Genomic DNA, 8,119 nt, shown 5'->3' on the forward strand with positions numbered 1-8,119 from the left:
AGAGACGGGCATGAAGTGCTAAGGCTGCTGCTACAGCCACCAAGAATCCTGTGTGCAATCATAGGTCACTATCCACACCTCCCTCCCTGGAGCCTCTGCAACCCACCACTGCCAGGGTCCCATGATCCATGGACAACCTCTCCGGGAGAACACTCGGCCTGCCTCAGGCTGTTGCAATGGCACACTGGCCTCTGCCCTCACAGGCTCGCTCCACATTCCGTACCCCTCCCTCCCCGCAGCCTGAGTGAGCCAGAGCCCACTAATCAGCCGCTTCTTTAGGGTTAGGCAGTCTACTTGAAAAAGAATTCAGAGTAATGATAGTAAAAATGATCCAAAATCTTGGATTTTTCTTTGTATTTAATTTTTGATAGTTTAATTAATATGTGTCTTAGTGTGTTTCTCCCTGAATTTTTCCTGTAGGAATGGGACTCTCTGTGCTTCCTGGACTTGGTTGACTGTTTCCTTTCCCATGTTAGGGAAGTTTTCAACTATAATCTCTTCAAATATTTTTCAGTACCTTTCCTTTTCTCTTCTTCTTCTGGGACCCCTATAGTTCGAATGTTGGTGTGTTTAATGTTGTCCCAGAGGTCTCTGAGACTGTCCTCAATTCTTTTCATTCTTATTTCTTTATTCTGCTCTGCAGTAGTTATTTCCACCATTGTATCTTCCATGTCACTTATTTGTTCTTCTGCCTCAGTTATTCTCCTATTGATTCCTTCTAGTGTATTTTCCATTTCAGTTTTGTGTTCTCCATCACTGATTGTTTGTTCTTTAGTCCTTCTAGGTCTTTGTTAAATATTTCTTGTATCTTCTCAATCTGTGCCTCCATTCTATTTTCGAGGTCTTGGTTCATCTTTATTATGATTACTCTGAATTCTTTTTCAGGTAGATTGCCTATTTCCTCTTCATTTATTTGGTCTTGTGGGGTTTTACCTTGCTCCTTCTTCTGTAATCTATTTCTCTGTCATCTCATTTTGTCTAACCTACTGTTAAGGTCTCCTTTCCTTAGGCTTCAGTGTCTGTAGTTCCTCTTGCTTTTGTTGTCTGCTCCCAGTCAGTGAGGTTGGTCCAAGGGCTTGTGTAGGCTTCCTAGTGGGAGGGACTGGTGCCTGTGCTTGGGGGTGTGGAGCTGAGTCTTTTCCCTCTGAAAGGCAGGGCCACATCAGGTGGTGTGTTTTGGGGTGTCTGTGATCTTAGTATGACTTTAGGTAGCCTGTCTGATGATGGGTGAGGCTGTGTTCCTGTCTTGCTGGTTGCTTGGTGTGAGGTGTCCAGCACTGGAGCCTGCAGGCTGTTGTGTGGGGCTGCATCTTGGTGTTGATATGGATACCTCCGGAAGTATGCACACCGATTAATATTCCCTGGGCCCAGGTATTCTCTGGCGGTCCAGTGTCCTGGACTTGGCACTTCCACCCCAGAGGCCCAGGCCTGACCCCTGGATGGGGAACCAAGTGCCCACAAGCTGCCCAATGATAAAAGAAAGAACAGAAAAGAAACCCAAGGCAAAGAGCAAAAACAACAGCAAACAGCAGCAACAACACAACACACACACAGAGAATAAAATAAAATAAATTTAAAAAAACAAGAGAACAAACAAAAGAATTCAAACATGAGAACAGTCAATAAGGCCTTAACGAACAAAACTTAAAAAATGAAAAATAAAACAAAAACAGACAGCAAACAAAAAACAAGAAAAGTGAAGAAAACAAAATATACACATATAAACAATCAAAAAAACTAAAGAAAAAATAAAATGAAAAAACAAAGAACAAAACAAGGAAACAAGTAAAGTAAAAATAGAATATATATATATATATTTAAAAAATAAAAATAAATGATAAAAAATAATAAAAGGAACAACACCAACAACTGAACAAAACGAAACAAACAAAACTGAATAATAGAATTAAGAATATTTTTCTGGGCCCTCCTCTGTCAGTGTCATTGCTCCCTCAGTGAGCCACAGCCAATCCCTACCTTCCCAGGAGGACCTCCAATAACCTAGGTAGGTCCCTGGACCTGCTGTGGGCACTGTGGGGCCAGCTCAGACTCTGACCTGGCTTGACTCCCACATGTATGTTACCTAAAACTCCAGTGCTATGAAGGCTAGATCGGTCTCAACTGTGGGAACACTCATTGTCTATTCAGGTATTCCACAGAGGCTGGATTTACCAAGTCAATCTTGGGGATTTAATCCATGGCTTGTGCAGCTGCATGGAAAGACTTCCATTCCTCTTCCTTAGTCGCATGGCCCCTGGGGCTCAATTCTCGTTTTGGCCTCACCTCTGCATGTGTGCCACCCTCAGGAATCTGTTCCTTGCCCAGGTGTGAGTGGGTGAAAGCAGTGGCTGCTTGGGGCACACTTACTCAGGCCAGGGAGGGGTATGGCGGACACAATTGGAGTGTTCATGAGTTGCCTGCAGCAGCGGGGACCAGCAGGCAGTTGCAACAGTCTGGGGCATGCTCACTCTGGTGGGAGTGCCTGGCAGTGCCTGCAGAGGCAGGAGCTGGCATGTGGGGGCAGTGGTGGCCCTGCCCCCCTCACACCTCTCAACAATGGTGCCCCACTTTCCAGGCAGTGCATGCTTCCTCTAGGGGCATTCCCAGCTGCACATCCCCTCACTCCTGTCCCCACTGCTATATCCGTGCAGCTTACAGCACTCCTCTGCCCAGATCCATTCTCCCAACCCCACGCTTTAGCACTCAGCCCAGCCAGCATCAGCAGACTCTCATCCCAGGCAGGGGAGCCCAGGGCTGATGCCCAAGGAGGCTTTGGGATGGGCAGCACTCAGGCCTCTGGAGCCCACATGGGCAGAGGAGACCCTGGCCCGAGGGATGGGTGTGCCTGCTCAGATAGGAGCCCTTCCCAATGCCCATGGAGGCTGAAGAAGCCGGCAGGTGGTGAAAGGGGTTATAATGGTAGTTCTGCCCCTTGTACGCCACTCAAAAATGACGCCTTGCTTTTATGGTGTCCCAGGTTTTTTCTGCAGACTTTCCCGGTTGTGCAGCTCCTTACTCTTGTCCCTTCAGGCTATCTTTTCACACCCAACAGCTGTCCCCTCCCTGGGTCCGTGCTCCAAACCCCAATTTCCTGCACCCAGCCTCCCTTTGCAACAGGTGACTCACGACTCAGGCTGGAATGTGCAGAGCTGCAGTGTAGACCATGCAGTTCTTAATTTTTCCTGCCTTCTACAGACTGTCCACTGCATTCTCCTTTGATCCCCTGAAGGTCCTTTTCTGTCCCAGCTGATTTCCCCACCATGAGAGAGTTTTTCTGAATATGAGGACCTCCCCTCACCTTCAGCTTCCCACCAGGGTTGCTGGTCCCTCTTTTGATTCCTCTTTTCTTTTTTTCTTCTTTATTTCATCCTAGACAGTTGTGAGGGGATGTTTCTTGTCCTCTTAGGTGTCCAAAGTCTTCCGCTAATGTTCAGCAGGTGCTCTATGAGAACTGTTACGTTTGTAGTTGTATTCTTGATATACTTGTGAAGAGCGACGAATTCCACATCCTCCTATTCCACCATCTTGACTCCTCCCCTCTCTTGTTTCTTGATGTAGGCATTTATCAGTATAAATTACCCTTTTATAACAGCTTTTGTAGAAACACATGGGTTTTGATGTGCTTCAATTTTAGTTTCAAGATATTTCTTGATCTCGCTTTTAATTTCTTCTTTGACCCATCAATTGCTGCTGAGCATGTTGTTGTTTTTGTTGTTGTTTTTAACATCTTTATTGGAGTATAATTGCTTTACAGTATTGTGTTTGTGCTGTATAACAAAGTGAATCAGCTATACATATACATATATCCCCATATCCCCTCCCTCTTGCATCTCCCTCCCACCCTCCCTATCCCACCCCTCTAGGTGGTCACAAAGCAACAAGCTGATCTCCCTGCGCTATGCAGCTGCTTCCCACTAGCTATCTATTTTACATTTGGTAGTGTATATATGTCCACTGAGCATGTTGTTTAATTCCCAACTATCTGTTAATTTTCCAGCTTTCCTCCTGCTATTGATTTCTAATTTCATACCATTGTAGTCAGAAAATATACTAGCTATAATTTCAATCTTTTTTAAAATTTGGTAAGACTTGTCTTCTGACATATTATATAATTTATCCTGGAGAATGTTCTGTGTGTGCTTAAGAATATTCTGCTGCTCTTGGATGGAATATTCTGTACATGTCTGTTAGTTCCATTTATTCTATAGTATGGTTCAAATCCAATGTTTCCTTATTTATTTTCTGTACAGATGTCCTATCTGTTGTTGAAAGTGGGGCATTGATGTCTCCTACTATTATTGTATTGCTGTCTATTTCTCTTTTCAGAACTGTTAGTATTTGCTTAATATATGTAGATTCATATATATTTACAATTGTTATATCTTCTTTCTTATTTATTTTATTTTATTTTTTATTGGAGTATAGTTGCTTTACAATGTTGTGTTAATTTCTACTGTACAGCAAAGTGAATCAGTTATACGTATACATATATCCACTCTTTTTAAGATTTCCTTCCTATTTAGGTCACCACAGATCATTGAGTAGAGTTCCTTGTGCTATACAGTAGGTTCTCATTAGTTATCTATTTTATACATAGTAGCGTATATATGTCAATCCCAATCTCCCAATTTGTCCCACCCTCCCTTCCCCCCTTGGTAACCATAAGTTTGTTCTCTACATCTGTGACTCTATTTCTGCATTGCAAATAAGTTCATCTGCACTATTTTTCTAGATTCCACATATAAGCTATATTATACAATATTTGTTTTTCTCTTTCTTAATTACTTCATTCTGTATGACAATCTCTAGGTCCATCCACATCTCTGCAAATGGCACTATTTCATTCCTTTTTATGTCTGAGTAATATTCCCTTGTATATATGTACCACATTTTCTTTACCCATTCCTCTGTCAATGGACATTTAGGTTGCTTCCATGTCCTGGCTATTGTAAATAGTGCTGCAATGAACATCAGGGTTCATGCATCCTTTACAATCGTTATATCTTCTTGACCCCTTTATCATTACATAATTACCATATTTGCCTTCTGTTACTATTTTTTGCTTAAAGACTATTTTTTCTGATATACATATAGCTACCCCTCCTCTCTTTTGGTTTCCACTTGCATGGAATATCTTTTGTCATCTCTTTACTTTGAGCCTATGTGTGTCCTTAAAGTTGAAGTGAGTCTCCATAGGCATCATATAGTTGGGTCCTATTTTTTCATCCATACAACCACACTTTGCCATTTTATTAGAGAATTCAATCCATTTACATTTAGAGTAATTCTTAATAGGTAAACGATAGGTAAAGACTGACTAATGCCATCCTATTAATTGTTTTCTGGCTATTTTGTAGCTTGATTGTTCTTTTCTTCCTTTCTTGCTGTCTACCATTGAGGATTGATAATTTTCCAAAGTGATATTGTTTGATTCCCCTCTTTCTATCTTTTTTGTAACTGCTTTGCAGTTAACAAGGAGGCTTACATAAATCTTCTTATATATATAACAGTCTATTTTACACTGATAACAATTTAACTTTGATTGCATGCAAAAACTATATACTTTAATCCCCTTTCCTTTTATACTTTTTATGACACTATTTTAATCTTTTTTTATTGTGTATCCATTAACAAATTGTTGAAGCTATAGCTATTTTGGGTACTTTTGTTTTTTAACCTTTATGCTAGAGTTAACTAGTTAACACATCACCATATTACAGTATCAAGCTGTTTCGAGTCTAATTATATGTTCACTTTTGCCAATGTGTTGCTTATTTTCTTATGTTTTCATGTTAGTAATTAGCATTCTTTTGTTTCAGCTTCAAGAATTCCTTTCAGCATTTCTTGTAAGGCAGCTTTAGTGGTGATGAAATCCCTCAGCTTTTGCCCGGGAAACTCTTTATCTCTCTTTCAGTTTTGAAGGACAACTTTGCTGGCTAAAGTATTCTTGGTTGGCAGTTTCTTTTAGCACTTTGAGTATATCATCCCACTCTCTCCTAACCTGTAAGTTCATTGCTGAGAAATCCACTGATAGCCTTATGGGTGTTCCCTCGTTGTAGAAAATTTTTTTCCTGTTGCTTGTAAAATTCTCTCTTTGTCTTTAAACAATTTTATTATTATGTATCTTGGAGAACATTGTTTTGGATTGAAATTTTGAGGTGACCTATTAGCTTCATGAACCTGAATAACTATATCCCTTCCCAGGTTTGTGAAGTTCTCAGCCATTATTTTTTTAAATAAGCTTTCAGCCATTTCTCCATCCCTTCTTCTGGGACTCCAGTTAAGTATAATATTTCTTTTGATGGTATTTCATAATTTCCATAGGCTTTCTTCATTCGTTTTCATTCATTATTATTATTTTTTTTGCTTCTCTGATTGGATAATTTCAATTGATCTGCCTTCTAGCTCACTGATTCTCTCTTCTGTTTGTTAAAGTGTGCTGTTGGAGTTCTCTGTTGTATTCTTCCATTCAGTGATTGTATTTAGCTCCAAAATTTCTGTTTGGTTATTTTTTTATGCTTTCTATCTCTTTATTGAACTTCTCCTTTCATTGTTGCACTGTTTCCCTGACATCATTAAATTGTTTATCTGTGTTCTCTTGTAGCTTTCTGAGCATCTGTAGAAAAATTATTTTGAATTCTTTGTTGAACACTTCCTTGAGCTCTATTTCTCTGGGGACAGTTGCTGGTGGTTTACTGTATTCCTTTGGTAGAAATGTATTTTCCTGATTTTTTTCTCATGATTCCTGTAGCCTTGACTATGTATCTGAACACTTGAAGGAGTAGTCAACTCTTCTAGACTTTATGGACTGACTTCAGTAACAGAAGCATTTCACCTATGAATAGAGGCACACTGTATCATGCTGTGACCTGGTTCTAGTGGTCCAGGGCGTCAAGTATGGGGGCTTGTGGTGGCACTGCGTCTGGGAAGCATGATGTCTCTTCAGTTTAGGCCAATTTTGTCCACAGCACTGACAACTATGTGGTCCTTGGTGAGCACAGCACAGTGTGGGGGGGTATGCAGTGGATGCAAGGACTGTTGGACTCCTTAGTGGCACCTCTAGATCTAGCAGCTAGGGACCAGGGCAGTCAGTGTTGCTGGTCAGAGTCAGTGGTGTGCACACACTCAGCTGCAGAGGCTAGCTGCAGACACCTGTGCCTGCACACTTTTTCCTTAAGCATGTGTGCTTCAGTGGAGGCTGATAGTGGGAGTTGGGCTAGGGACATGCAGGTACACAGCTAGAAGGGCTAGCTATGGGTAGGTGTGATGTTGCCAGCCAGTGATTAATCCAGGCCCACAAACAGCTGCAGGGGCTGTGGCATTCCATGTGATCACCTGTGGCTTCAACTCTCCCTGCCCATCTTACCCCGGGCATGTGTACTGCAGTGGAAGCTGATGGCTGATGACAGGATCCAGGCTGGAAGCATGCAGACACACAGTTGAAGAGGTTAACTATGGGTGGGTGTGGTAGTGCTGGACAGTGACAGAAGACAGGGCCTGATCTGGGCTCAGAAGTTGCTCCAGGAGCCCTGGCTTTTGGTGTGCCCACTGTGGCTGCACGATCTTCCTCAGGGTATGAAAGCTACAGTGGAGGCATAAGGCTAGATCCATGTGGATGTGCAGATGGAGGCCCCAAGCAGAAGCACAGTGGTGAAAGTCACCCAGGGTGCTTAGGCTGGCATTTTGCACTCATGCAGATGCAGAGGCTCAACATGGCTATGTGTGTGGCTCCTGGGCTCTGGCAGTAGCATGGAAGGACTCAGGTAGCTGGCAACTTATACTTGCATAGCTTCAGGATCCTGGATAGCTGTTGGTATGGTTCCTGGGCTCTGACAGGGGTGGGAGGAGGAAAGGAGTGGGAAGGAACTCAGATGGCTGGCATCAGCAAATGCAAATACCTGTGGAGTGAAAGCTGGTGAAATATGCAGGCAATTCACAGCAACTGTGTTGGCTGTTGGTTTCCTCAGTGGTGAAATTTGCTGAATTCGTCTGCAGAGCAGGTCTTTGTGAACTATGATTGCTCCTGCTGTATGTCTGCTAATAATAGCCTCTGCTTTTCTTCCTTTTTCCTAGCTGGCTGTGTACATTTCAGCTTTGCTGGTCTAGGTGGGGTGAAACC

The sequence above is a fragment of the Aethalodelphis obliquidens genome, unplaced genomic scaffold (genome assembly GCF_003676395.1).
Source record: "Aethalodelphis obliquidens isolate GAN/ISIS:26980383/991018 unplaced genomic scaffold, ASM367639v1 scaffold108, whole genome shotgun sequence".
Lineage (NCBI taxonomy): Eukaryota > Metazoa > Chordata > Mammalia > Artiodactyla > Delphinidae > Aethalodelphis > Aethalodelphis obliquidens.